The sequence below is a fragment of the Eucyclogobius newberryi genome, unplaced genomic scaffold (genome assembly GCF_026437365.1).
Source record: "Eucyclogobius newberryi isolate DKJ021-1_F unplaced genomic scaffold, fEucNew1.0.hap1 SCAF_7, whole genome shotgun sequence".
Lineage (NCBI taxonomy): Eukaryota > Metazoa > Chordata > Actinopteri > Gobiiformes > Gobiidae > Eucyclogobius > Eucyclogobius newberryi.
The window spans coordinates 41,457,136-41,479,883 of record NW_027316389.1 but is presented as its reverse complement, the minus strand read 5'-3'; the positions used below and the strand labels follow the sequence as shown (position 1 = coordinate 41,479,883).

Genomic DNA, 22,748 nt, shown 5'->3' with positions numbered 1-22,748 from the left:
GCTCACAGCACCTGGTATTCCCAGGCGGGCTCCCATCCAAGTACTAACCAGGCCCAACCCTGCTTGGCTTCCGAGATCAGACGAGATCGGGCTGGTCCAGGGTGGTATGGCCGTGAGCAAAATGTTCCAGGTCAAAACTCGTATAAATGGCTTTTTTTGCATCAAACACTGTCTTTTCGTGAAGAGTACCTTCACGCCACTTGCTCGGTCAAAATTGGGATATCTCAATGAAAAACTTCTTTTTTTTTTTTTTTTGACAGGTGAAAAAGTGTGAAAATGCTCACAGCACCTGGTATTCCCAGGCGGGCTCCCATCCAAGTACTAACCAGCCCCAACCCTGCTTGGCTTCCGAGATCAGACGAGATCGGGCTGGTCCAGGGTGGTATGGCCGTGAGCGAAATGTTCCAGGTCAAAACTCGTATAAATGGCTTTTTTTGCATCAAACACTGTCTTTTCGTGAAGAGTACCTTCACGCCACTTGCTCGGTCAAAATTGGGATATCTCAATGAAAAACTTCTTTTTTTTTTTTTTTTTTGACAGGTGAAAAAGTGTGAAAATGCTCACAGCACCTGGTATTCCCAGGCGGTCTCCCATCCAAGTACTAACCAGGCCCAACCCTGCTTGGCTTCCGAGATCAGACGAGATCGGGCTGGTCCAGGGTGGTATGGCCGTGAGCGAAATGTTCCAGGTCAAAACTCGTATAAATGGCTTTTTTTGCATCGAACACTGTCTTTTCGTGAAGAGTACCTTCACGCCACTTGCTCGGTCAAAATTGGGATATCTCAATGAAAAACTTCTTTTTTTTTTTTTTTTCTTTTTTTTGACGGGTGAAAAAGTGTGAAAATGCTCACAGCACCTGGTATTCCCAGGCGGTCTCCCATCCAAGTACTAACAAGGCCCAACCCCGCTTGGCTTCCGAGATCAAACGAGATCGGGCTGTTCCAGGGTGGTATGGCCGTGAGCGAAATGTTCCAGGTCAAAACTCGTATAAATGGCTTTTTTTGCATCAAACACTGTCTTTTCGTGAAGAGTACCTTCACGCCACTTGCTCGGTCAAAATTGGGATATCTCAATGAAAAACTTCTTTTTTTTTTTTTTTTTTGACAGGTGAAAAAGTGTGAAAATGCTCACAGCACCTGGTATTCCCAGGCGGTGTCCCATCCAAGTACTAACAAGGCCCAACCCCGCTTGGCTTCCGAGATCAAACGAGATCGGGCTGTTCCAGGGTGGTATGGCCGTGAGCGAAATGTTCCAGGTCAAAACTCGTATAAATGGCTTTTTTTGCATCAAACACTGTCTTTTCGTGAAGAGTACCTTCACGCCACTTGCTCGGTCAAAATTGGGATATCTCAATGAAAAACTTCTTTTTTTTTTTTGACAGGTGAAAAAGTGTGAAAATGCTCACAGCACCTGGTATTCCCAGGCGGTGTCCCATCCAAGTACTAACAAGGCCCAACCCCGCTTGGCTTCCGAGATCAAACGAGATCGGGCTGTTCCAGGGTGGTATGGCCGTGAGCCAAATGTTCCAGGTCAAAACTCGTATAAATGGCTTTTTTTGCATCAAACACTGTCTTTTCGTGAAGAGTACCTTCACGCCACTTGCTCGGTCAAAATTGGGATATCTCAATGAAAAACTTCTTTTTTTTTTTTTTTTTTTTTGACAGGTGAAAAAGTGTGAAAATGCTCACAGCACCTGGTATTCCCAGGCGGGCTCCCATCCAAGTACTAACCAGCCCCAACCCCGCTTGGCTTCCGAGATCAGACGAGATCGGGCTGGTCCAGGGTGGTATGGCCGTGAGCGAAATGTTCCAGGTCAAAACTCGTATAAATGGCTTTTTTTGCATCAAACACTGTCTTTTCGTGAAGAGTACCTTCACGCCACTTGCTCGGTCAAAATTGGGATATCTCAATGAAAAACTTCTTTTTTTTTTTTTTTTTGACAGGTGAAAAAGTGTGAAAATGCTCACAGCACCTGGTATTCCCAGGCGGTCTCCCATCCAAGTACTAACCAGGCACAACCCTGCTTGGCTTCCGAGATCAGACGAGATCGGGCTGGTCCAGGGTGGTATGGACGTGAGCGAAATGTTTCAGGTCAAAACTCGTATAAATGGCTTTTTTTGCATCGAACACTGTCTTTTCGTGAAGAGTACCTTCACGCCACTTGCTCGGTCAAAATTGGGATATCTCAATGAAAAACTTCTTTTTTTTTTTTTTTTTTTTTGACAGGTGAAAAAGTGTGAAAATGCTCACAGCACCTGGTATTCCCAGGCGGGCTGCCATCCAAGTACTAACCAGGCCCAACCCTGCTTGGCTTCCGAGATCAGACGAGATCGGGCTGGTCCAGGGTGGTATGGCCGTGAGCGAAATGTTCCAGGTCAAAACTCGTATAAATGGATTTTTTTGCATCAAACACTGTCTTTTCGTGAAGAGTACCTTCACGCCACTTGCTCGGTCAAAATTGGGATATCTCAATGAAAAACTTCTTTTTTTTTTTTTTTTCTTTTTTTTGACGGGTGAAAAAGTGTGAAAATGCTCACAGCACCTGGTATTCCCAGGCGGTGTCCCATCCAAGTACTAACAAGGCCCAACCCCGCTTGGCTTCCGAGATCAAACGAGATCGGGCTGTTCCAGGGTGGTATGGCCGTGAGCGAAATGTTCCAGGTCAAAACTCGTATAAATGGCTTTTTTTGCATCAAACACTGTCTTTTCGTGAAGAGTACCTTCACGCCACTTGCTCGGTCAAAATTGGGATATCTCAATGAAAAACTTCTTTTTTTTTTTTTTTTTTGACAGGTGAAAAAGTTTGAAAATGCTCACAGCACCTGGTATTCCCAGGCGGTGTCCCATCCAAGTACTAACAAGGCCCAACCCCGCTTGGCTTCCGAGATCAAACGAGATCGGGCTGTTCCAGGGTGGTATGGCCGTGAGCGAAATGTTCCAGGTCAAAACTCGTATAAATGGCTTTTTTTGCATCAAACACTGTCTTTTCGTGAAGAGTACCTTCACGCCACTTGCTCGGTCAAAATTGGGATATCTCAATGAAAAACTTCTTTTTTTTTTTTGACAGGTGAAAAAGTGTGAAAATGCTCACAGCACCTGGTATTCCCAGGCGGTGTCCCATCCAAGTACTAACAAGGCCCAACCCCGCTTGGCTTCCGAGATCAAACGAGATCGGGCTGTTCCCGGGTGGTATGGCCGTGAGCCAAATGTTCCAGGTCAAAACTCGTATAAATGGCTTTTTTTGCATCAAACACTGTCTTTTCGTGAAGAGTACCTTCACGCCACTTGCTCGGTCAAAATTGGGATATCTCAATGAAAAACTTCTTTTTTTTTTTTTTTTTTTTTGACAGGTGAAAAAGTGTGAAAATGCTCACAGCACCTGGTATTCCCAGGCGGGCTCCCATCCAAGTACTAACCAGCCCCAACCCTGCTTGGCTTCCGAGATCAGACGAGATCGGGCTGGTCTTTTTTTTTTTTTTTTTTTTTTATCTTTTATTATCAAAAACATCTTAAAACAAGTATTTACATATATTTACATGAATGTACAGACATACATGACACACAAGGGCAAGGGAATAGGATACACAAGGGCAGGGGGAGACGAGACAAAAAATTACTGAAAATCAAACACACAATCATTCTCCAAACATTCTTCAGTGATGGGGGGTGATGCCGTGGTTGGGGGGGGTGATGCCGGGGTCAGAAGAGGATGTCCAGGTTTCCAGAGGGTGTGAGGTGGATCAGGGTGTTGTGGGGGACGAGGTGGGTGATGAACCGGTGCTCTGCTGCCATGTGGAGGTGTCGGAGGTGTGCGGCCAAGAGTCCTTTGAAGATGGGCCAGGGTGCTGCTGTTTTATTGTCACGGAGATGGATGTTCCTGTTGAGATATAATGTGTACCGGGCTATGGAGAGGGTTAGTCGGGCGAGATGGGTGTTGGCTCCAGAGCGACTCTGTCCGGGACCAAAGAGGAGGAGCCAGGGCTCCTGGTCGTCCCCTCCTAGGGCCGCCGGCGGTGGGAGCCTCCAGGACAGCCTCCGAGCGAGGAGGTCCTGCAGTCGGGACCAGAACGGGCGGACGGCCGGGCAGGTGTACAGCATGTGCTCCAGGGTCTCGGGGGGTCCGTGGCACACGGGGCAGTCCGCAGCGTAGCTGTCGGGAAGAAATGCGTGCAGTGCTGCGGATGTAAAGACGATCCTGTGTCTAAATCTGAAGTCAAAATGACCTACGTTATGTGGGGTGTACCAATTAAAGATGTTGGCCCAGATGGTTGCGATGGTGCGTGCGGGGAATGTTAATGACCATTTGTGTTCCGAGGCGGGACGCCCGAGCACTCCTGGCAACAACAACTGATACAGGATGCGGGTGGGTAGGTCTGTGAAAATCCTAAACCTCCCCGTGCTAACAAATACATTAAAATTCAACTTACCTGTCGTGCTCCCCATTTGGCCCAAAGTGCTTCCCCAATGCCTGACCAGATTCCTGTTAAAAATACTTACCATACCACTAATATACTTTTTCCTAAACACTTTACCTGCTAACCTAAAACACTTCCCTATGTAATCTACACTAAAATTACCTTTCACGTCAAATACCTTACCTACATATTCCAGCCCAGCCTCCTCCATCGCCCCACTGATCATGCACTCGCGCTTCCCGGGGGGAGCGGAGAGCAAGTCAGGGTTATGACGGAGGGGCATGTGCGCGAGACCCTCACCGCTGTCTGGAACCGCCACAGTCAGGGGCCTGAAAGTCCTCCACGCCTCCAAGAGTTCCCTCTCGAAGGGGGGGAGGCCTTCCAGGACCGAAACAGGGGGCAACAAACACAAATTATAAACACCAAACTTACCTAGACTATTAACAAACTCACCTATATAATCCTTCCATGGAGCATCTACCTCAACGTCTAGAAATTTCCGAATTGTTTTCAGCCTGAAGGCCTTCTTCCTTAACTCTAAATCTGCTAACTTTAAACCTCCCTGATCGTACTCACCTATCATAACCTTATGTGCAATAAAGCCCCTCTCACGATTCCACAAAAAGTGGTTTATCACTAACCTTAATTTGTTAGCATAGACCCCCGGCAGGCCGTACACGGAGAGTGCATGGTTCAACATGGACATGCACAAAGAATTTACAACTAAGACTTTACCTTTTAATGTCAGATTACGACGTCTCCAAAAATTCAAGCGCGCTGTAATTTTCTCGCACAAAGGCGACCAAAGTGCAGTACGACACGCCTCCTCGTCTCTGCCCAGGGGGACGCCGAGGACCTTGTAGGAGTCCCCGGCCTCCCGGAGCTGGACAGGGAGAGGAACAGGCGTGACGCTGCCGCAAAATTTAACCGTGGTTTTATCGAAATTGATTTTGGCCCCTGAAGCGAGGCCGTAAACATTGAGCACGTGGAGAGAGGCGTTCAGGCTCTCCACGTCTCGGAGGATCAGATTCGTGTCATCTGCGTACTGAAAAATTTTGACTTCCCTACCCGCAGGCGTGGTCAGTCCCCTCACCGCCGCGTCCGCCCTCAACATGGCCGCCAAAGGCTCAGCGGCGATGCTGTAGAGGAGCGACGAGAGGGGACAGCCCTGCCTGACTGATCTTTTTAAGGGGAAAGAGTCAGTTAGAAACCCGTTGACTTTGACCTTACTGACCGCAAAGGAATAGATGAGCTGTAGCCAATTAACAAACCGTTCACCGAAACCTAACTTACCTAATACAGTCCAGAGGAACGAATGCTCAACTCTGTCGAACGCCTTGTTAAAGTCTACACCAACGTGAATACCACCGGTCGCGTGCATCTGCCGAAGGAGATATCTCAGAGACAAAACTGTGTCTGAGATGTCCCTCCCGGGGACGCTGTAGGCCTGCGAGGGGTGTATGACGGATCCAATCACACGCTTTAACCTACCTGCTAATACCTTTGCTAAAATTTTATAGTCTACGTTCAAAAGGCTAATGGGCCTGTAGTTGGCGAGGCTGCTCCTGTCGCCCTTCTTAAAAAGCAGAGTGACGACACTCATCGCAAAACCATCGCCAACTCTACTCTCACTCTCAAAATCCTGATATAATAGGAGTAGGATCGGAGCTAACCTGGAAGCGAAACGCTTGAAAAACTCACAGGTTAGTCCGTCCTCTCCGGGGCTTTTTCCTGTATTTAAACTCTTGACTGCAGCCTCTATCTCCATGAGAGACAGAGGCGCGTCGCACAGCTCCCTAGCCTCCCTGCTCAGTGTGCGCTCCAGAGCACCTACAGCCTGGTCTAAAGCCTGCTCTGCCACTCCGTCTGAACTAAAAAGCCTACTATAGAAATCCTGCGCTGTCTCTAAAACCTCACTTACCTCGGAAACAATCTTACCTGTCTTATCTATCAACTTATCTATGTGCATCTTTCCCTGTGTAACCTTCTCACAGCCGAAGAAGAACGCTGTCGAGCGTTCTCCTTCGACTGTGTGTCTGGCTTTTGCCCTCAAAATTGCACCCTGACACCTACTTACCTCCAGCTGCTCCAGCTCAGCGCGCACCACCAGGTACTCTGGATCCACAGGGCCAGTGGTGGAAGCTGCGCCCTGGTCCAGGACCTGCAGGCGCTGGCGGAGAGCGGTCTCCCTCCTGGTCGACAGCCACGCCTTGTGTTTGCTGTAATTGACACAGAGCTTTTTAATGCGTGTTTTTGCCGTCGGCCACCAATCGACCACGCTGTCGATCAGCTCCAGCTCCATGTCAAATACATCAAACAAAAAGTCCATTTTCCTACAAAAAGTTTCATCACCGAGGATGGAGCTGTTTAGGACCCACAGTCCTCCATTCCTCGGTGATGAAACTAACCCAAAATAAATATCTAAAGTGGAGTGATCACTCAAGCCTGACCACTTGTAGGAAGCACCACTGACTCTCTGTGCCAGGTCTGAGGAGGCAAAACAGAGGTCAATGCGGGACTGCTTCAGGACGCCCTGGACGACCTGCCGCCTGGAGAAATCCTTCAGGAAGGGGTGGACGAACCGCCACACCTCCGTCAGGTTCCTGCTGGCGGCTTCTTCCAACAGGGCTGTCCTGGCAGTGCTGTTTTTAAAAGAGTTGTTAATGCCGATGTCTGTCTTGCAAAGTGTTGTATTAAAGTCACCGATTATGATTGTATTGTCGTTCGCAAAGCGAAATATTTTTTTGAAGAATTGCCTCCTCAGACCATCATCGTTCGGGGCGTAGATGTTAATTAGTCTGAACTTCACTGTGTCCGTGAAGTCCAGGACCAGGAAGGAGCCCTCTGGGTCGGCGTGTACCAGGGTGGGTTGGCCTAAGACACCAGGCCTCACCACCGTGGCCACACCGCGCGAGCACGCCGTGCCCAGGGCCCAAAATACAGAGCCTACTCCCATGCTCCGCACTTGTTGCGCGTGGCTGACATCCCAGTGCGTTTCTTGGATGCAGAGCACGTCCCACTTGGAAAAGTGTAACGCGCTCTGCATCCGCACTGGGCTCCGCAGGCCGCCTGCGTTCCAAGAGGACAAGGAGAACGCCATTAAGAGGAGACCTTGGAGGATGTAACCCATCTTTTATTTAGACTTCTTTTTGGCGCCCGTCGCATCCGACTGCCACACTCTTTTTCTGACTTCACGGGTGGAGAAATCCATGAAGTCATCATTAAAAACAGTCTCGAGCTCACCTCGTGGGGCAGAGCTGCGTGTGGAGGATGGTGGGTTGATGGAGCTTTCTGCTGGCGCTTTTGAAGTGGTTGGAACGGAGGAGGCAGAGCCGCTCTCAGCAGCAGCGCCCTCTCCGTCTCCTGCCACCTGCTTCCTGCGTCTTGCCCCTTTCTTTTCCTTTTTCTCCACCTGTCCCCTCTTACCACCGTCCGACTGGAGCTTGGGATCATCACCCAGCCCTGTGGTGATGTCCCCCCCTTTGGAGGTAAGATGCGGGGCCTGTCCCGCACCCATCCTCCTCCCGGGTTCAGCCTCTTCCTCCACGGGCTTAGGAGTTGGACCCTCACGAGTCCCCTCCCTCTGGTCAGGAGGAGCAGTTTGTCCTGCTCCCACCTTCCCAGACGCCAGCGCTGAGCCGAGCACCATCTCCAGTGCGACGGGCGCCTCCTCGTCTGAGGAGTCAGAGGAGCAAGAGGAGCCAGACACCTCTGGCTCCCCTGACTCCTCCACAGCCTCCTCCTCCAAAAACTCCTCTACTTCGGAGAGAGCAGTTGCGGGCACGTTCTGGGCCACGTCACTGCTCTCTCCTCCAATGGCGTCCTCCCTGTCCTCCCCTCTGTCCTCCCCTCTGTCCTCCTCTCTGTCACCCGCACCACACGGACATAAGTGGCGGAACATGCGGCACTCTCTGCACTTCGGGGCCCGCTGCGCGACGCACTCGCGCGCGTAATGCCCCTGGCTCCCGCAGTTGCGGCACAGAAAGTCAGGGCACTCCCTCAGAATATGGCCAGGCTGGAGACACCCCCTACACACCCGCACCTGCCTGTCGTGTATTACCCTGAAGTACTCGGGGCCCCCCGCGGTGTCAAACCTGACAGAATACGGTAAGGACTGCACCGTGTCCGTGAACCTTACCCGTACAAACCTGGTGCCGTCCGCCACGTTCGACCCCGGCCACATTCTCCTCCTCACCTCGGAGACCGCAGAGACCCCCCAGGCGTAGAGCTTGGCCAGGATCTCCTCGTCCTCGATATAAGCCGGCAGCCCCATGAAGGACACGACCAGCTCATCCACCGAGATGTCACGGGCGTGAACCCTGACTCCTCCAATGCAGTACCCGTCCAGGAGCCGCTCCTTCGCTTTAGTGGTACTGACGGTTACTTCATATTTGTCCTTCGAGATGAGTCTGCACGCTACTATGGAGCCGCACACCTCCTGAGTCGATTTCAAAAAAGCTAGTGGCGTGATTTGTGCTCCCTCCGTCAACTCCAACACCACAGTGAGTTCTTTCATAAATTTCATTCTTCTTTCTTCGTTCTTTCTATTATTTACAGATTCTTTCAAACTTTGTCTTGCCTTTGTCGTGTCCATTCCAGTGTCCGATGCCGTGTTGTCCGTCCTTTGAGCCATGCTCACAAAAAACAAAAAATCCACCTCCCAGTAAGTTTACTGGGAGGGGAACAAACAAAAGAACTGAAAAAAGTAAATGAAAATGACCAAAATAACGATTAAAAACTCAAAAAAAACTCCCAAACCTCCAGCTCCAGACCATGCAGCACACCACAAATTGCACGCACCTGCACTGATTGCAAAGGGGCTGGTCCAGGGTGGTATGGCCGTGAGCGAAATGTTCCAGGTCAAAACTCGTATAAATGGCTTTTTTTGCATCAAACACTGTCTTTTCGTGAAGAGTACCTTCACGCCACTTGCTCGGTCAAAATTGGGATATCTCAATGAAAAACTTCTTTTTTTTTTTTTTTTTTTATGACAGGTGAAAAAGTGTGAAAATGCTCACAGCACCTGGTATTCCCAGGCGGTCTCCCATCCAAGTACTAACCAGGCACAACCCTGCTTGGCTTCCGAGATCAGACGAGATCGGGCTGGTCCAGGGTGGTATGGACGTGAGCGAAATGTTCCAGGTCAAAACTCGTATAAATGGCTTTTTTTGCATCGAACACTGTCTTTTCGTGAAGAGTACCTTCACGCCACTTGCTCGGTCAAAATTAGGATATCTCAATGAAAAACTTCTTTTTTTTTTTTTTTTTTTTTTGACAGGTGAAAAAGTGTGAAAATGCTCACAGCACCTGGTATTCCCAGGCGGGCTCCCATCCAAGTACTAACCAGGCCCAACCCTGCTTGGCTTCCGAGATCAGACGAGATCGGGCTGGTCCAGGGTGGTATGGCCGTGAGCGAAATGTTCCAGGTCAAAACTCGTATAAATGGATTTTTTTGCATGAAACACTGTCTTTTCGTGAAGAGTACCTTCACGCCACTTGCTCGGTCAAAATTGGGATATCTCAATGAAAAACTTCTTTTTTTTTTTTTTTTTTTGACAGGTGAAAAAGTTTGAAAATGCTCACAGCACCTGGTATTCCCAGGCGGTGTCCCATCCAAGTACTAACAAGGCCCAACCCCGCTTGGCTTCCGAGATCAAACGAGATCGGGCTGTTCCAGGGTGGTATGGCCGTGAGCGAAATGTTCCAGGTCAAAACTCGTATAAATGGCTTTTTTTGCATCAAACACTGTCTTTTCGTGAAGAGTACCTTCACGCCACTTGCTCGGTCAAAATTGGGATATCTCAATGAAAAACTTCTTTTTTTTTTTTGACAGGTGAAAAAGTGTGAAAATGCTCACAGCACCTGGTATTCCCAGGCGGTGTCCCATCCAAGTACTAACAAGGCCCAACCCCGCTTGGCTTCCGAGATCAAACGAGATCGGGCTGGTCCAGGGTGGTATGGCCGTGAGCGAAATGTTCCAGGTCAAAACTCGTATAAATGGCTTTTTTTGCATCAAACACTGTCTTTTCGTGAAGAGTACCTTCACGCCACTTGCTCGGTCAAAATTGGGATATCTCAATGAAAAACTTCTTTTTTTTTTTTTTTTTTTGACAGGTGAAAAAGTTTGAAAATGCTCACAGCACCTGGTATTCCCAGGCGGTGTCCCATCCAAGTACTAACAAGGCCCAACCCCGCTTGGCTTCCGAGATCAAACGAGATCGGGCTGTTCCAGGGTGGTATGGCCGTGAGCGAAATGTTCCAGGTCAAAACCCGTATAAATGGCTTTTTTTGCATCAAACACTGTCTTTTCGTGAAGAGTACCTTCACGCCACTTGCTCGGTCAAAATTGGGATATCTCAATGAAAAACTTCTTTTTTTTTTTTTTTTTTGACAGGTGAAAAAGTGTGAAAATGCTCACAGCACCTGGTATTCCCAGGCGGTGTCCCATCCAAGTACTAACAAGGCCCAACCCCGCTTGGCTTCCGAGATCAAACGAGATCGGGCTGTTCCAGGGTGGTATGGCCGTGAGCCAAATGTTCCAGGTCAAAACTCGTATAAATGGCTTTTTTTGCATCAAACACTGTCTTTTCGTGAAGAGTACCTTCACGCCACTTGCTCGGTCAAAATTGGGATATCTCAATGAAAAACTTCTTTTTTTTTTTTTTTTTTTTTGACAGGTGAAAAAGTGTGAAAATGCTCACAGCACCTGGTATTCCCAGGCGGGCTCCCATCCAAGTACTAACCAGCCCCAACCCTGCTTGGCTTCCGAGATCAGACGAGATCGGGCTGGTCCAGGGTGGTATGGCCGTGAGCGAAATGTTCCAGGTCAAAACTCGTATAAATGGCTTTTTTTGCATCAAACACTGTCTTTTCGTGAAGAGTACCTTCACGCCACTTGCTCGGTCAAAATTGTGATATCTCAATGAAAAACTTCTTTTTTTTTTTTTTTTTTTTTGACAGGTGAAAAAGTGTGAAAATGCTCACAGCACCTGGTATTCCCAGGCGGGCTCCCATCCAAGTACTAACCAGCCCCAACCCTGCTTGGCTTCCGAGATCAGACGAGATCGGGCTGGTCCAGGGTGGTATGGCCGTGAGCGAAATGTTCCAGGTCAAAACTCGTATAAATGGCTTTTTTTGCATCAAACACTGTCTTTTCGTGAAGAGTACCTTCACGCCACTTGCTCGGTCAAAATTGGGATATCTCAATGAAAAACTTCTTTTTTTTTTTTTTTTTGACAGGTGAAAAAGTGTGAAAATGCTCACAGCACCTGGTATTCCCAGGCGGTCTCCCATCCAAGTACTAACCAGGCACAACCCTGCTTGGCTTCCGAGATCAGACGAGATCGGGCTGGTCCAGGGTGGTATGGACGTGAGCGAAATGTTCCAGGTCAAAACTCGTATAAATGGCTTTTTTTGCATCGAACACTGTCTTTTCGTGAAGAGTACCTTCACGCCACTTGCTCGGTCAAAATTGGGATATCTCAATGAAAAACTTCTTTTTTTTTTTTTTTTTTTTTTTTTTTGACAGGTGAAAAAGTGTGAAAATGCTCACAGCACCTGGTATTCCCAGGCGGGCTCCCATCCAAGTACTAACCAGGCCCAACCCTGCTTGGCTTCCGAGATCAGACGAGATCGGGCTGGTCCAGGGTGGTATGGCCGTGAGCGAAATGTTCCAGGTCAAAACTCGTATAAATGGATTTTTTTGCATCAAACACTGTCTTTTCGTGAAGAGTACCTTCACGCCACTTGCTCGGTCAAAATTGGGATATCTCAATGAAAAACTTCTTTTTTTTTTTTTCTTTTTTTTGACGGGTGAAAAAGTGTGAAAATGCTCACAGCACCTGGTATTCCCAGGCGGTGTCCCATCCAAGTACTAACAAGGCCCAACCCCGCTTGGCTTCCGAGATCAAACGAGATCGGGCTGTTCCAGGGTGGTATGGCCGTGAGCGAAATGTTCCAGGTCAAAACTCGTATAAATGGCTTTTTTTGCATCAAACACTGTCTTTTCGTGAAGAGTACCTTCACGCCACTTGCTCGGTCAAAATTGGGATATCTCAATGAAAAACTTCTTTTTTTTTTTTTTTTTTGACAGGTGAAAAAGTTTGAAAATGCTCACAGCACCTGGTATTCCCAGGCGGTGTCCCATCCAAGTACTAACAAGGCCCAACCCCGCTTGGCTTCCGAGATCAAACGAGATCGGGCTGTTCCAGGGTGGTATGGCCGTGAGCGAAATGTTCCAGGTCAAAACTCGTATAAATGGCTTTTTTTGCATCAAACACTGTCTTTTCGTGAAGAGTACCTTCACGCCACTTGCTCGGTCAAAATTGGGATATCTCAATGAAAAACGTCTTTTTTTTTTTTGACAGGTGAAAAAGTGTGAAAATGCTCACAGCACCTGGTATTCCCAGGCGGTCTCCCATCCAAGTACTAACAAGGCCCAACCCCGCTTGGCTTCCGAGATCAAACGAGATCGGGCTGTTCCAGGGTGGTATGGCCGTGAGCGAAATGTTCCAGGTCAAAACTCGTATAAATGGCTTTTTTTGCATCAAACACTGTCTTTTCGTGAAGAGTACCTTCACGCCACTTGCTCGGTCAAAATTGGGATATCTCAATGAAAAACTTCTTTTTTTTTTTTTTTTTTTGACAGGTGAAAAAGTGTGAAAATGCTCACAGCACCTGGTATTCCCAGGCGGTCTCCCATCCAAGTACTAACCAGGCCCAACCCTGCTTGGCTTCCGAGATCAGACGAGATCGGGCTGGTCCAGGGTGGTATGGCCGTGAGCGAAATGTTCCAGGTCAAAACTCGTATAAATGGCTTTTTTTGCATCAAACACTGTCTTTTCGTGAAGAGTACCTTCACGCCACTTGCTCGGTCAAAATTGGGATATCTCAATGAAAAACTTCTTTTTTTTTTTTGACAGGTGAAAAAGTGTGAAAATGCTCACAGCACCTGGTATTCCCAGGCGGTGTCCCATCCAAGTACTAACAAGGCCCAACCCCGCTTGGCTTCCGAGATCAAACGAGATCGGGCTGTTCCAGGGTGGTATGGCCGTGAGCCAAATGTTCCAGGTCAGAACTCGTATAAATGGCTTTTTTTGCATCAAACACTGTCTTTTCGTGAAGAGTACCTTCACGCCACTTGCTCGGTCAAAATTGGGATATCTCAATGAAAAACTTCTTTTTTTTTTTTTTTTTTTTTGACAGGTGAAAAAGTGTGAAAATGCTCACAGCACCTGGTATTCCCAGGCGGGCTCCCATCCAAGTACTAACCAGCCCCAACCCTGCTTGGCTTCCGAGATCAGACGAGATCGGGCTGGTCCAGGGTGGTCTGGCCGTGAGCGAAATGTTCCAGGTCAAAACTCGTATAAATGGCTTTTTTTGCATCAAACACTGTCTTTTCGTGAAGAGTACCTTCACGCCACTTGCTCGGTCAAAATTGGGATATCTCAATGAAAAACTTCTTTTTTTTTTTTTTTTTGACAGGTGAAAAAGTGTGAAAATGCTCACAGCACCTGGTATTCCCAGGCGGTCTCCCATCCAAGTACTAACCAGGCACAACCCTGCTTGGCTTCCGAGATCAGACGAGATCGGGCTGGTCCAGGGTGGTATGGACGTGAGCGAAATGTTCCAGGTCAAAACTCGTATAAATGGCTTTTTTTGCATCGAACACTGTCTTTTCGTGAAGAGTACCTTCACGCCACTTGCTCGGTCAAAATTGGGATATCTCAATGAAAAACTTCTTTTTTTTTTTTTTTTTTTTTGACAGGTGAAAAAGTGTGAAAATGCTCACAGCACCTGGTATTCCCAGGCGGTCTCCCATCCAAGTACTAACCAGGCCCAACCCTGCTTGGCTTCCGAGATCAGACGAGATCGGGCTGGTCCAGGGTGGTATGGCCATGAGCGAAATGTTCCAGGTCAAAACTCGTATAAATGGATTTTTTTGCATCAAACACTGTCTTTTCGTGAAGAGTACCTTCACGCCACTTGCTCGGTCAAAATTGGGATATCTCAATGAAAAACTTCTTTTTTTTTTTTTTTTTTGACAGGTGAAAAAGTTTGAAAATGCTCACAGCACCTGGTATTCCCAGGCGGTGTCCCATCCAAGTACTAACAAGGCCCAACCCCGCTTGGCTTCCGAGATCAAACGAGATCGGGCTGTTCCAGGGTGGTATGGCCGTGAGCGAAATGTTCCAGGTCAAAACTCGTATAAATGGCTTTTTTTGCATCAAACACTGTCTTTTCGTGAAGAGTACCTTCACGCCACTTGCTCGGTCAAAATTGGGATATCTCAATGAAAAACTTCTTCTTTTTTTTTTGACAGGTGAAAAAGTGTGAAAATGCTCACAGCACCTGGTATTCCCAGGCGGGCTCCCATCCAAGTACTAACCAGCCCCAACCCTGCTTGGCTTCCGAGATCAGACGAGATCGGGCTGGTCCAGGGTGGTATGGCCGTGAGCGAAATGTTCCAGGTCAAAACTCGTATAAATGGCTTTTTTTGCATCAAACACTGTCTTTTCGTGAAGAGTACCTTCACGCCACTTGCTCGGTCAAAATTGGGATATCTCAATGAAAAACTTCTTTTTTTTTTTTGACAGGTGAAAAAGTGTGAAAATGCTCACAGCACCTGGTATTCCCAGGCGGGCTCCCATCCAAGTACTAACCAGCCCCAACCCTGCTTGGCTTCCGAGATCAGACGAGATCGGGCTGGTCCAGGGTGGTATGGCCGTGAGCGAAATGTTCCAGGTCAAAACTCGTATAAATGGCTTTTTTTGCATCAAACACTGTCTTTTTGTGAAGAGTACCTTCACGCCACTTGCTCGGTCAAAATTGGGATATCTCAATGAAAAACTTCTTTTTTTTTTTTTTTTTTGACAGGTGAAAAAGTTTGAAAATGCTCACAGCACCTGGTATTCCCAGGCGGTGTCCCATCCAAGTACTAACAAGGCCCAACCCCGCTTGGCTTCCGAGATCAAACGAGATCGGGCTGTTCCAGGGTGGTATGGCCGTGAGCGAAATGTTCCAGGTCAAAACTCGTATAAATGGCTTTTTTTGCATCAAACACTGTCTTTTCGTGAAGAGTACCTTCACGCCACTTGCTCGGTCAAAATTGGGATATCTCAATGAAAAACTTTTTTTTTTTTTTTGACAGGTGAAAAAGTGTGAAAATGCTCACAGCACCTGGTATTTCCAGGCGGTCTCCCATCCAAGTACTAACAAGGCCCAACCCCGCTTGGCTTCCGAGATCAAACGAGATCGGGCTGTTCCAGGGTGGTATGGCCGTGAGCGAAATGTTCCAGGTCAAAACTCGTATAAATGGCTTTTTTTGCATCAAACACTGTCTTTTCGTGAAGAGTACCTTCACGCCACTTGCTCGGTCAAAATTGGGATATCTCAATGAAAAACTTTTTTTTTTTTTTTGACAGGTGAAAAAGTGTGAAAATGCTCACAGCACCTGGTATTCCCAGGCGGTGTCCCATCCAAGTACTAACAAGGCCCAACCCCGCTTGGCTTCCGAGATCAAACGAGATCGGGCTGTTCCAGGGTGGTATGGCCGTGAGCGAAATGTTCCAGGTCAAAACTCGTATAAATGGCTTTTTTTGCATCAAACACTGTCTTTTCGTGAAGAGTACCTTCACGCCACTTGCTCGGTCAAAATTGGGATATCTCAATGAAAAACTTTTTTTTTTTTTTTGACAGGTGAAAAAGTGTGAAAATGCTCACAGCACCTGGTATTCCCAGGCGGTCTCCCATCCAAGTACTAACAAGGCCCAACCCCGCTTGGCTTCCGAGATCAAACGAGATCGGGCTGTTCCAGGGTGGTATGGCCGTGAGCGAAATGTTCCAGGTCAAAACTCGTATAAATGGCTTTTTTTGCATCAAACACTGTCTTTTCGTAAAGAGTACCTTCACGCCACTTGCTCGGTCAAAATTGGGATATCTCAATGAAAAACTTCTTTTTTTTTTTTTTTTTTGACAGGTGAAAAAGTGTGAAAATGCTCACAGCACCTGGTATTCCCAGGCGGTGTCCCATCCAAGTACTAACAAGGCCCAACCCCGCTTGGCTTCCGAGATCAAACGAGATCGGGCTGTTCCAGGGTGGTATGGCCGTGAGCGAAATGTTCCAGGTCAAAACTCGTATAAATGGCTTTTTTTGCATCAAACACTGTCTTTTCGTGAAGAGTACCTTCACGCCACTTGCTCGGTCAAAATTGGGATATCTCAATGAAAAACTTCTTTTTTTTTTTTGACAGGTGAAAAAGTGTGAAAATGCTCACAGCACCTGGTATTCCCAGGCGGTGTCCCATCCAAGTACTAACAAGGCCCAACCCCGCTTGGCTTCCGAGATCAAACGAGATCGGGCTGTTCCAGGGTGGTATGGCCGTGAGCCAAATGTTCCAGGTCAAAACTCGTATAAATGGCTTTTTTTGCATCAAACACTGTCTTTTCGTGAAGAGTACCTTCACGCCACTTGCTCGGTCAAAATTGGGATATCTCAATGAAAAACTTCTTTTTTTTTTTTTTTTGACAGGTGAAAAAGTGTGAAAATGCTCACAGCACCTGGTATTCCCAGGCGGGCTCCCATCCAAGTACTAACCAGCCCCAACCCTGCTTGGCTTCCGAGATCAGACGAGATCGGGCTGGTCCAGGGTGGTATGGCCGTGAGCGAAATGTTCCAGGTCAAAACTCGTATAAATGGCTTTTTTTGCATCAAACACTGTCTTTTCGTGAAGAGTACCTTCACGCCACTTGCTCGGTCAAAATTGGGATATCTCAATGAAAAACTTCTTTTTTTTTTTTTTTTTGACAGGTGAAAAAGTGTGAAAATGCTCACAGCACCTGGTATTCCCAGGCGGTCTCCCATCCAAGTACTAACCAGGCACAACCCTGCTTGGCTTCCGAGATCAGACGAGATCGGGCTGGTCCAGGGTGGTATGGACGTGAGCGAAATGTTCCAGGTCAAAACTCGTATAAATGGCTTTTTTTGCATCGAACACTGTCTTTTCGTGAAGAGTACCTTCACGCCACTTGCTCGGTTAAAATTGGGATATCTCAATGAAAAACTTCTTTTTTTTTTTTTTTTTTTTTGACAGGTGAAAAAGTGTGAAAATGCTCACAGCACCTGGTATTCCCAGGCGGGCTCCCATCCAAGTACTAACCAGGCCCAACCCTGCTTGGCTTCCGAGATCAGACGAGATCGGGCTGGTCCAGGGTGGTATGGCCGTGAGCGAAATGTTCCAGGTCAAAACTCGTATAAATGGATTTTTTTGCATCAAACACTGTCTTTTCGTGAAGAGTACCTTCACGCCACTTGCTCGGTCAAAATTGGGATATCTCAATGAAAAACTTCTTTTTTTTTTTTTTTTTTGACAGGTGAAAAAGTTTGAAAATGCTCACAGCACCTGGTATTCCCAGGCGGTGTCCCATCCAAGTACTAACAAGGCCCAACCCCGCTTGGCTTCCGAGATCAAACGAGATCGGGCTGTTCCAGGGTGGTATGGCCGTGAGCGAAATGTTCCAGGTCAAAACTCGTATAAATGGCTTTTTTTGCATCAAACACTGTCTTTTCGTGAAGAGTACCTTCACGCCACTTGCTCGGTCAAAATTGGGATATCTCAATGAAAAACTTCTTTTTTTTTTTTGACAGGTGAAAAAGTGTGAAAATGCTCACAGCACCTGGTATTCCCAGGCGGTCTCCCATCCAAGTACTAACAAGGCCCAACCCCGCTTGGCTTCCGAGATCAAACGAGATCGGGCTGTTCCAGGGTGGTATGGCCGTGAGCGAAATGTTCCAGGTCAAAACTCGTATAAATGGCTTTTTTTGCATCAAACACTGTCTTTTCGTGAAGAGTACCTTCACGCCACTTGCTCGGTCAAAATTGGGATATCTCAATGAAAAACTTCTTTTTTTTTTTTTTTTTTGACAGGTGAAAAAGTGTGAAAATGCTCACAGCACCTGGTACTCCCAGGCGGTCTCCCATCCAAGTACTAACCAGGCCCAACCCCGCTTGGCTTCCGAGATCAGACGAGATCGGGCTGGTCCAGGGTGGTATGGCCGTGAGCGAAATGTTCCAGGTCAAAACTCGTATAAATGGCTTTTTTTGCATCAAACACTGTCTTTTCGTGAAGAGTACCTTCACGCCACTTGCTCGGTCAAAATTGGGATATCTCAATGAAAAACTTCTTTTTTTTTTTTGACAGGTGAAAAAGTGTGAAAATGCTCACAGCACCTGGTATTCCCAGGCGGTGTCCCATCCAAGTACTAACAAGGCCCAACCCCGCTTGGCTTCCGAGATCAGACGAGATCGGGCTGGTCCAGGGTGGTATGGCCGTGAGCGAAATGTTCCAGGTCAAAACTCGTATAAATGGCTTTTTTTGCATCAAACACTGTCTTTTCGTGAAGAGTACCTTCACGCCACTTGCTCGGTCAAAATTGGGATATCTCAATGAAAAACTTCTTTTTTTTTTTTTTTTTTTTTGACAGGTGAAAAAGTGTGAAAATGCTCACAGCACCTGGTATTCCCAGGCGGGCTCCCATCCAAGTACTAACCAGGCCCAACCCTGCTTGGCTTCCGAGATCAGACGAGATCGGGCTGGTCCAGGGTGGTATGGCCGTGAGCGAAATGTTCCAGGTCAAAACTCGTATAAATGGATTTTTTTGCATCAAACACTGTCTTTTCGTGAAGAGTACCTTCACGCCACTTGCTCGGTCAAAATTGGGATATCTCAATGAAAAACTTCTTTTTTTTTTTTTTTTTTGACAGGTGAAAAAGTTTGAAAATGCTCACAGCACCTGGTATTCCCAGGCGGTGTCCCATCCAAGTACTAACAAGGCCCAACCCCGCTTGGCTTCCGAGATCAAACGAGATCGGGCTGTTCCAGGGTGGTATGGCCGTGAGCGAAATGTTCCAGGTCAAAACTCGTATAAATGGCTTTTTTTGCATCAAACACTGTCTTTTCGTGAAGAGTACCTTCACGCCACTTGCTCGGTCAAAATTGGGATATCTCAATGAAAAACTTCTTTTTTTTTTTTTTTTTGACAGGTGAAAAAGTGTGAAAATGCTCACAGCACCTGGTATTCCCAGGCGGGCTCCCATCCAAGTACTAACCAGCCCCAACCCTGCTTGGCTTCCGAGATCAGACGAGATCGGGCTGGTCCAGGGTGGTATGGCCGTGAGCGAAATGTTCCAGGTCAAAACTCGTATAAATGGCTTTTTTTGCATCAAACACTGTCTTTTCGTGAAGAGTACCTTCACGCCACTTGCTCGGTCAAAATTGGGATATCTCAATGAAAAACTTCTTTTTTTTTTTTTTTTTGACAGGTGAAAAAGTGTGAAAATGCTCACAGCACCTGGTATTCCCAGGCGGTCTCCCATCCAAGTACTAACCAGGCACAACCCTGCTTGGCTTCCGAGATCAGACGAGATCGGGCTGGTCTTTTTTTTTTTTATCTTTTATTATCAAAAACATCTTAAAACAAGTATTTACATATATTTACATGAATGTACAGACATACATGACACACAAGGGCAAGGGAATGGGATACACAAGGGCAAGGGGAGACGAGACAAAAAATTACAGAAAATCAAACACACAATCATTCTCGAAACATTCTTCAGTGATGGGGGGTGATGCCGGGGTCAGAAGAGGATGTCCAGGTTTCCAGAGGGTGTGAGGTGGATCAGGGTGTTGTGGGGGACGAGGTGGGTGATGAACCGGTGCTCTGCTGCCATGTGGAGGTGTCGGAGGTGTGCGGCCAAGAGTCCTTTGAAGATGGGCCAGGGTGCTGCTGTTTTATTGTCACGGAGATGGATGTTCCTGTTGAGATATAATGTGTACCGGGCTATGGAGAGGGTTAGTCGGGCGAGATGGGTGTTGGCTCCAGAGCGACTCTGTCCGGGACCAAAGAGGAGGAGCCAGGGCTCCTGGTCGTCCCCTCCTAGGGCCGCCGGCGGTGAGAGCCTCCAGGACAGCCTCCGAGCGAGGAGGTCCTGCAGTCGGGACCAGAACGGGCGGACGGCCGGGCAGGTGTACAGCATGTGCTCCAGGGTCTCGGGGGGTCCGTGGCACACGGGGCAGTCCGCAGCGTAGCTGTCGGGAAGAAATGCGTGCAGTGCTGCGGATGTAAAGACGATCCTGTGTCTAAATCTGAAGTCAAAATGACCTACGTTATGTGGGGTGTACCAATTAAAGATGTTGGCCCAGATGGTTGCGATGGTGCGTGCGGGGAATGTTAATGACCATTTGTGTTCCGAGGCGGGACGCCCGAGCACTCCCGGCAACAACAACTGATACAGGATGCGGGTGGGTAGGTCTGTGAAAATCCTAAACCTCCCCGTGCTAACAAATACATTAAAATTCAACTTACCTGTCGTGCTCCCCATTTGGCCCAAAGTGCTTCCCCAATGCCTGACCAGATTCCTGTTAAAAATACTTACCATACCACTAATATACTTTCTCCTAAACACTTTACCTGCTAACCTAAAACACTTCCCTATGTAATCTACACTAAAATTACCTTTCACGTCAAATACCTTACCTACATATTCCAGCCCAGCCTCCTCCATCGCCCCACTGATCATGCACTCGCGCTTCCCGGGGGGAGCGGAGAGCAAGTCAGGGTTATGACGGAGGGGCATGTGCGCGAGACCCTCACCGCTGTCTGGAACCGCCACAGTCAGGGGCCTGAAAGTCCTCCACGCCTCCAAGAGTTCCCTCTCGAAGGGGGGGAGGCCCTCCAGGACCGAAACAGGGGGCAACAAACACAAATTATAAACACCAAACTTACCTAGACTATTAACAAACTCACCTATATAATCCTTCCATGGAGCATCTACCTCAACGTCTAGAAATTTCCGAATTGTTTTCAGCCTGAAGGCCTTCTTCCTTAACTCTAAATCTGCTAACTTTAAACCTCCCTGATCGTACTCACCTATCATAACCTTATGTGCAATAAAGCCCCTCTCACGATTCCACAAAAAGTGGTTTATCACTAACCTTAATTTGTTAGCATAGACCCCCGGCAGGCCGTACACGGAGAGTGCATGGTTCAACATGGACATGCACAAAGAATTTACAACTAAGACTTTACCTTTTAATGTCAGATTACGACGTCTCCAAAAATTCAAGCGCGCTGTAATTTTCTCGCACAAAGGCGACCAAAGTGCAGTACGACACGCCTCCTCGTCTCTGCCCAGGGGGACGCCGAGGACCTTGTAGGAGTCCCCCGCCTCCCGGAGCTGGACAGGGAGAGGAACAGGCGTGACGCTGCCGCAAAATTTAACCGTGGTTTTATCGAAATTGATTTTGGCCCCTGAAGCGAGGCCGTAAACATTGAGCACGTGGAGAGAGGCGTTCAGGCTCTCCACGTCTCGGAGGATCAGATTCGTGTCATCTGCGTACTGAAAAATTTTGACTTCCCTACCCGCAGGCGTGGTCAGTCCCCTCACCGCCGCGTCCGCCCTCAACATGGCCGCCAAAGGCTCAGCGGCGATGCTGTAGAGGAGCGACGAGAGGGGACAGCCCTGCCTGACTGATCTTTTTAAGGGGAAAGAGTCAGTTAGAAACCCGTTGACTTTGACCTTACTGACCGCAAAGGAATAGATGAGCTGTAGCCAATTAACAAACCGTTCGCCGAAACCTAACTTACCTAATACAGTCCAGAGGAACGAATGCTCAACTCTGTCGAACGCCTTGTTAAAGTCTACACTAACGTGAATACCACCGGTCGCGTGCATCTGCCGAAGGAGATATCTCAGAGACAAAACTGTGTCTGAGATGTCCCTCCCGGGGACGCTGTAGGCCTGCGAGGGGTGTATGACGGATCCAATCACACGCTTTAACCTACCTGCTAATACCTTTGCTAAAATTTTATAGTCTACGTTCAAAAGGCTAATGGGCCTGTAGTTGGCGAGGCTGCTCCTGTCGCCCTTCTTAAAAAGCAGAGTGACGACACTCATCGCAAAACCATCGCCAACTCTACTCTCACTCTCAAAATCCTGATATAATAGGAGTAGGATCGGAGCTAACCTGGAAGCGAAACGCTTGAAAAACTCACAGGTTAGTCCGTCCTCTCCGGGGCTTTTCCCTGTATTTAAACTCTTGACTGCAGCCTCTATCTCCATGAGAGACAGAGGCGCGTCGCACAGCTCCCTATCCTCCCTGCTCAGTGTGCGCTCCAGAGCACCTACAGCCTGGTCTAAAGCCTGCTCTGCCACTCCGTCTGAACTAAAAAGCCTACTATAGAAATCCTGCGCTGTCTCTAAAACCTCACTTACCTCGGAAACAATCTTACCTGTCTTATCTATCAACTTATCTATGTGCATCTTTCCCTGT

General features: G+C 47.8%; 46 non-coding genes and 3 pseudogenes across 46 annotated transcripts in view; all 49 read right to left on the bottom strand.

The window, feature by feature from the left end:
* LOC140350006 (5S ribosomal RNA) overlaps positions 1-118 on the bottom strand; it is a 119-nt gene extending 1 nt beyond the window's left edge. The window contains exon 1 of the ribosomal RNA XR_011924910.1: positions 1-118. This exon is cut by the window's left edge and continues 1 nt beyond it. This is a non-coding gene — a ribosomal RNA (5S ribosomal RNA).
* A 159-nt stretch (positions 119-277) lies between these two features.
* Positions 278-396, bottom strand: LOC140350209 (5S ribosomal RNA). The gene has a single exon (XR_011925101.1). It is a non-coding gene; the product is annotated as a 5S ribosomal RNA (ribosomal RNA).
* Positions 397-557: 161 nt separating this feature from the next.
* Positions 558-676, bottom strand: LOC140349928 (5S ribosomal RNA). Its single transcript, XR_011924835.1, has one exon. It is a non-coding gene; the product is annotated as a 5S ribosomal RNA (ribosomal RNA).
* A 168-nt stretch (positions 677-844) lies between these two features.
* Positions 845-963, bottom strand: LOC140350045 (5S ribosomal RNA). The gene has a single exon (XR_011924948.1). It is a non-coding gene; the product is annotated as a 5S ribosomal RNA (ribosomal RNA).
* Positions 964-1,124: 161 nt separating this feature from the next.
* On the bottom strand, positions 1,125-1,243 carry LOC140350144 (5S ribosomal RNA). The gene has a single exon (XR_011925041.1). It is a non-coding gene; the product is annotated as a 5S ribosomal RNA (ribosomal RNA).
* A 155-nt stretch (positions 1,244-1,398) lies between these two features.
* LOC140350143 (5S ribosomal RNA) lies at positions 1,399-1,517 on the bottom strand. Its single transcript, XR_011925040.1, has one exon. It is a non-coding gene; the product is annotated as a 5S ribosomal RNA (ribosomal RNA).
* A 164-nt stretch (positions 1,518-1,681) lies between these two features.
* LOC140350248 (5S ribosomal RNA) lies at positions 1,682-1,800 on the bottom strand (annotated as a pseudogene).
* A 160-nt stretch (positions 1,801-1,960) lies between these two features.
* LOC140350219 (5S ribosomal RNA) lies at positions 1,961-2,079 on the bottom strand. Its single transcript, XR_011925111.1, has one exon. It is a non-coding gene; the product is annotated as a 5S ribosomal RNA (ribosomal RNA).
* Positions 2,080-2,243: 164 nt separating this feature from the next.
* Positions 2,244-2,362, bottom strand: LOC140350048 (5S ribosomal RNA). The gene has a single exon (XR_011924951.1). It is a non-coding gene; the product is annotated as a 5S ribosomal RNA (ribosomal RNA).
* A 168-nt stretch (positions 2,363-2,530) lies between these two features.
* Positions 2,531-2,649, bottom strand: LOC140350142 (5S ribosomal RNA). Its single transcript, XR_011925039.1, has one exon. It is a non-coding gene; the product is annotated as a 5S ribosomal RNA (ribosomal RNA).
* A 161-nt stretch (positions 2,650-2,810) lies between these two features.
* LOC140350141 (5S ribosomal RNA) lies at positions 2,811-2,929 on the bottom strand. Its single transcript, XR_011925038.1, has one exon. It is a non-coding gene; the product is annotated as a 5S ribosomal RNA (ribosomal RNA).
* A 155-nt stretch (positions 2,930-3,084) lies between these two features.
* LOC140350252 (5S ribosomal RNA) lies at positions 3,085-3,203 on the bottom strand (annotated as a pseudogene).
* Positions 3,204-9,426: 6,223 nt separating this feature from the next.
* Positions 9,427-9,545, bottom strand: LOC140350218 (5S ribosomal RNA). The gene has a single exon (XR_011925110.1). It is a non-coding gene; the product is annotated as a 5S ribosomal RNA (ribosomal RNA).
* Positions 9,546-9,710: 165 nt separating this feature from the next.
* Positions 9,711-9,829, bottom strand: LOC140350005 (5S ribosomal RNA). The gene has a single exon (XR_011924909.1). It is a non-coding gene; the product is annotated as a 5S ribosomal RNA (ribosomal RNA).
* Positions 9,830-9,991: 162 nt separating this feature from the next.
* Positions 9,992-10,110, bottom strand: LOC140350139 (5S ribosomal RNA). The gene has a single exon (XR_011925037.1). It is a non-coding gene; the product is annotated as a 5S ribosomal RNA (ribosomal RNA).
* Positions 10,111-10,265: 155 nt separating this feature from the next.
* LOC140350239 (5S ribosomal RNA) lies at positions 10,266-10,384 on the bottom strand. The gene has a single exon (XR_011925129.1). It is a non-coding gene; the product is annotated as a 5S ribosomal RNA (ribosomal RNA).
* A 162-nt stretch (positions 10,385-10,546) lies between these two features.
* Positions 10,547-10,665, bottom strand: LOC140350137 (5S ribosomal RNA). Its single transcript, XR_011925035.1, has one exon. It is a non-coding gene; the product is annotated as a 5S ribosomal RNA (ribosomal RNA).
* A 161-nt stretch (positions 10,666-10,826) lies between these two features.
* On the bottom strand, positions 10,827-10,945 carry LOC140350136 (5S ribosomal RNA). Its single transcript, XR_011925034.1, has one exon. It is a non-coding gene; the product is annotated as a 5S ribosomal RNA (ribosomal RNA).
* Positions 10,946-11,109: 164 nt separating this feature from the next.
* LOC140350208 (5S ribosomal RNA) lies at positions 11,110-11,228 on the bottom strand. The gene has a single exon (XR_011925100.1). It is a non-coding gene; the product is annotated as a 5S ribosomal RNA (ribosomal RNA).
* Positions 11,229-11,392: 164 nt separating this feature from the next.
* LOC140350207 (5S ribosomal RNA) lies at positions 11,393-11,511 on the bottom strand. Its single transcript, XR_011925099.1, has one exon. It is a non-coding gene; the product is annotated as a 5S ribosomal RNA (ribosomal RNA).
* A 160-nt stretch (positions 11,512-11,671) lies between these two features.
* On the bottom strand, positions 11,672-11,790 carry LOC140350217 (5S ribosomal RNA). The gene has a single exon (XR_011925109.1). It is a non-coding gene; the product is annotated as a 5S ribosomal RNA (ribosomal RNA).
* Positions 11,791-11,960: 170 nt separating this feature from the next.
* Positions 11,961-12,079, bottom strand: LOC140350004 (5S ribosomal RNA). Its single transcript, XR_011924908.1, has one exon. It is a non-coding gene; the product is annotated as a 5S ribosomal RNA (ribosomal RNA).
* A 165-nt stretch (positions 12,080-12,244) lies between these two features.
* On the bottom strand, positions 12,245-12,363 carry LOC140350135 (5S ribosomal RNA). The gene has a single exon (XR_011925033.1). It is a non-coding gene; the product is annotated as a 5S ribosomal RNA (ribosomal RNA).
* A 161-nt stretch (positions 12,364-12,524) lies between these two features.
* On the bottom strand, positions 12,525-12,643 carry LOC140350134 (5S ribosomal RNA). Its single transcript, XR_011925032.1, has one exon. It is a non-coding gene; the product is annotated as a 5S ribosomal RNA (ribosomal RNA).
* A 155-nt stretch (positions 12,644-12,798) lies between these two features.
* Positions 12,799-12,917, bottom strand: LOC140350043 (5S ribosomal RNA). The gene has a single exon (XR_011924946.1). It is a non-coding gene; the product is annotated as a 5S ribosomal RNA (ribosomal RNA).
* Positions 12,918-13,079: 162 nt separating this feature from the next.
* LOC140349926 (5S ribosomal RNA) lies at positions 13,080-13,198 on the bottom strand. The gene has a single exon (XR_011924833.1). It is a non-coding gene; the product is annotated as a 5S ribosomal RNA (ribosomal RNA).
* A 155-nt stretch (positions 13,199-13,353) lies between these two features.
* LOC140350133 (5S ribosomal RNA) lies at positions 13,354-13,472 on the bottom strand. The gene has a single exon (XR_011925031.1). It is a non-coding gene; the product is annotated as a 5S ribosomal RNA (ribosomal RNA).
* Positions 13,473-13,636: 164 nt separating this feature from the next.
* On the bottom strand, positions 13,637-13,755 carry LOC140350256 (5S ribosomal RNA; annotated as a pseudogene).
* Positions 13,756-13,915: 160 nt separating this feature from the next.
* Positions 13,916-14,034, bottom strand: LOC140350216 (5S ribosomal RNA). The gene has a single exon (XR_011925108.1). It is a non-coding gene; the product is annotated as a 5S ribosomal RNA (ribosomal RNA).
* Positions 14,035-14,198: 164 nt separating this feature from the next.
* LOC140349975 (5S ribosomal RNA) lies at positions 14,199-14,317 on the bottom strand. Its single transcript, XR_011924881.1, has one exon. It is a non-coding gene; the product is annotated as a 5S ribosomal RNA (ribosomal RNA).
* A 161-nt stretch (positions 14,318-14,478) lies between these two features.
* On the bottom strand, positions 14,479-14,597 carry LOC140350132 (5S ribosomal RNA). Its single transcript, XR_011925030.1, has one exon. It is a non-coding gene; the product is annotated as a 5S ribosomal RNA (ribosomal RNA).
* A 156-nt stretch (positions 14,598-14,753) lies between these two features.
* LOC140350206 (5S ribosomal RNA) lies at positions 14,754-14,872 on the bottom strand. The gene has a single exon (XR_011925098.1). It is a non-coding gene; the product is annotated as a 5S ribosomal RNA (ribosomal RNA).
* Positions 14,873-15,027: 155 nt separating this feature from the next.
* Positions 15,028-15,146, bottom strand: LOC140350204 (5S ribosomal RNA). The gene has a single exon (XR_011925097.1). It is a non-coding gene; the product is annotated as a 5S ribosomal RNA (ribosomal RNA).
* Positions 15,147-15,307: 161 nt separating this feature from the next.
* On the bottom strand, positions 15,308-15,426 carry LOC140350131 (5S ribosomal RNA). The gene has a single exon (XR_011925029.1). It is a non-coding gene; the product is annotated as a 5S ribosomal RNA (ribosomal RNA).
* Positions 15,427-15,581: 155 nt separating this feature from the next.
* LOC140350243 (5S ribosomal RNA) lies at positions 15,582-15,700 on the bottom strand. Its single transcript, XR_011925133.1, has one exon. It is a non-coding gene; the product is annotated as a 5S ribosomal RNA (ribosomal RNA).
* Positions 15,701-15,855: 155 nt separating this feature from the next.
* On the bottom strand, positions 15,856-15,974 carry LOC140350130 (5S ribosomal RNA). Its single transcript, XR_011925028.1, has one exon. It is a non-coding gene; the product is annotated as a 5S ribosomal RNA (ribosomal RNA).
* Positions 15,975-16,129: 155 nt separating this feature from the next.
* On the bottom strand, positions 16,130-16,248 carry LOC140350042 (5S ribosomal RNA). Its single transcript, XR_011924945.1, has one exon. It is a non-coding gene; the product is annotated as a 5S ribosomal RNA (ribosomal RNA).
* Positions 16,249-16,409: 161 nt separating this feature from the next.
* On the bottom strand, positions 16,410-16,528 carry LOC140350129 (5S ribosomal RNA). Its single transcript, XR_011925027.1, has one exon. It is a non-coding gene; the product is annotated as a 5S ribosomal RNA (ribosomal RNA).
* Positions 16,529-16,683: 155 nt separating this feature from the next.
* Positions 16,684-16,802, bottom strand: LOC140350128 (5S ribosomal RNA). Its single transcript, XR_011925026.1, has one exon. It is a non-coding gene; the product is annotated as a 5S ribosomal RNA (ribosomal RNA).
* Positions 16,803-16,961: 159 nt separating this feature from the next.
* LOC140350203 (5S ribosomal RNA) lies at positions 16,962-17,080 on the bottom strand. The gene has a single exon (XR_011925096.1). It is a non-coding gene; the product is annotated as a 5S ribosomal RNA (ribosomal RNA).
* A 160-nt stretch (positions 17,081-17,240) lies between these two features.
* On the bottom strand, positions 17,241-17,359 carry LOC140350215 (5S ribosomal RNA). The gene has a single exon (XR_011925107.1). It is a non-coding gene; the product is annotated as a 5S ribosomal RNA (ribosomal RNA).
* A 164-nt stretch (positions 17,360-17,523) lies between these two features.
* On the bottom strand, positions 17,524-17,642 carry LOC140350003 (5S ribosomal RNA). The gene has a single exon (XR_011924907.1). It is a non-coding gene; the product is annotated as a 5S ribosomal RNA (ribosomal RNA).
* A 161-nt stretch (positions 17,643-17,803) lies between these two features.
* On the bottom strand, positions 17,804-17,922 carry LOC140350126 (5S ribosomal RNA). The gene has a single exon (XR_011925024.1). It is a non-coding gene; the product is annotated as a 5S ribosomal RNA (ribosomal RNA).
* A 155-nt stretch (positions 17,923-18,077) lies between these two features.
* LOC140350041 (5S ribosomal RNA) lies at positions 18,078-18,196 on the bottom strand. The gene has a single exon (XR_011924944.1). It is a non-coding gene; the product is annotated as a 5S ribosomal RNA (ribosomal RNA).
* A 161-nt stretch (positions 18,197-18,357) lies between these two features.
* On the bottom strand, positions 18,358-18,476 carry LOC140349990 (5S ribosomal RNA). The gene has a single exon (XR_011924895.1). It is a non-coding gene; the product is annotated as a 5S ribosomal RNA (ribosomal RNA).
* A 155-nt stretch (positions 18,477-18,631) lies between these two features.
* LOC140350192 (5S ribosomal RNA) lies at positions 18,632-18,750 on the bottom strand. The gene has a single exon (XR_011925085.1). It is a non-coding gene; the product is annotated as a 5S ribosomal RNA (ribosomal RNA).
* Positions 18,751-18,914: 164 nt separating this feature from the next.
* Positions 18,915-19,033, bottom strand: LOC140350001 (5S ribosomal RNA). The gene has a single exon (XR_011924906.1). It is a non-coding gene; the product is annotated as a 5S ribosomal RNA (ribosomal RNA).
* Positions 19,034-19,194: 161 nt separating this feature from the next.
* Positions 19,195-19,313, bottom strand: LOC140350125 (5S ribosomal RNA). The gene has a single exon (XR_011925023.1). It is a non-coding gene; the product is annotated as a 5S ribosomal RNA (ribosomal RNA).
* Positions 19,314-19,473: 160 nt separating this feature from the next.
* LOC140350202 (5S ribosomal RNA) lies at positions 19,474-19,592 on the bottom strand. The gene has a single exon (XR_011925095.1). It is a non-coding gene; the product is annotated as a 5S ribosomal RNA (ribosomal RNA).
* Positions 19,593-22,748: the final 3,156 nt, after the last annotated feature.